This window comes from Eptesicus fuscus, chromosome 12 (genome assembly GCF_027574615.1).
Source record: "Eptesicus fuscus isolate TK198812 chromosome 12, DD_ASM_mEF_20220401, whole genome shotgun sequence".
NCBI lineage: Eukaryota > Metazoa > Chordata > Mammalia > Chiroptera > Vespertilionidae > Eptesicus > Eptesicus fuscus.
In genome coordinates, this window is record NC_072484.1 from 66,796,159 (window position 1) to 66,797,380 (window position 1,222).

At 45.8% G+C, this 1,222-nt stretch overlaps 1 pseudogene; it reads left to right on the forward strand.

Moving 5' to 3' along the window:
• Window positions 1-248: 248 nt before the first annotated feature.
• LOC129150935 (60S ribosomal protein L26-like 1) lies at window positions 249-683 on the forward strand (annotated as a pseudogene).
• Window positions 684-1,222: the final 539 nt, after the last annotated feature.

Genomic DNA, 1,222 nt, shown 5'->3' on the forward strand with positions numbered 1-1,222 from the left:
CTTGTTACCTTGGTTTGAAGCGGAGGAAGATGGGACAGTGACGAAGAAGAAGCTTTGGAGATAGTGAAGGGCAGTGTGTCCAGACTGTTGAGAGCTCAGAATTAGAGTTTAATTGGGATGGAAATCCTGCCAATAGCACCTGATGCTGAGATCTGAGCACTCTACTTTTAGGTGTTCCAGTTCAAGCTTGGAGGCCGCCTATTAAAACGTTCCTGGTTGGGGAGCACTTCCGGCGCCAGATGGTCACCATGAAGTTCAACCCCTTCGTGACCTCCGTTGCACCAAAAACCGCAAAGGCCACTTCAACGCCCCCTCCCTCGTGCGCCACAAGATCATGTCTCCCCGCTCTCCAAGGAGCTGCGGCAGAAGTACCATGTCCGCTCCATGCCCATCCACAAGGATGTCGAGGTCCAGGTGGTTCGAGGACACTGCAAAGGTCAGCAAGTCGGCAAGGCAGGGCAGGTGCACAGAAAGAAACATGCCATCTACATGGAGCGGGTGCAGCGTGAGAAGGCTACGGCACACCTGTCCACGTGGGCATTCACCCCGGCCAGGTGGTTATCACCAGGCTACAACTGGACAAAGATCGGGAAAAAATTCTTGAGCGCAAAGACCAATCTTGACAAGTTGGAAAAGAGAAAGGCAAATATAAGGAAGAACTTACTGACAAAATGCAGAAATAAATGTAACCTGTTGTGTAACCATGGTTTAGCTGTGGGTTTTTAGCCTGGTGTGTATTCCTTTAAAATTGTTTAAGCTGTCTCTGAAATATTTTGTTTCCTTCCCGGTTTGTTATTGATATGTGGCTCAGTATATCTATTGTTGCTGTTTGGATTAATTTTATGAATAAAAATTGGAAATGGTTCTTAATTCAAAAGTAAATAAATAAAATAAAACATTCCTGGTTGGAAAGTGTTTGTATAGAAGCCCATAAGTATTAAGTATTTGCTGTGTTTACCATGCTTCGTTCTCTGTAAGGAACATGGAATAATGCTAAATGCCTCAAGTTCTCAGGAAGCTTGAATTTTAAAATAAAGAAGAAATATAAATATTAAAAGTAAAAAAAGAAGCTTGAGTTTTAGAGGTGATCAGGCAGGCAGGAGAGCGGTTAAGAGCCAGCGGTCCTGGATTGCGAGAGGGATGTCGGAAAGGTCCCGGATTGCGAGAGGGTGCAGGCTGGGCTGAGGGACCCCCCACCCCATGCGTGAATTTCATGCACTGG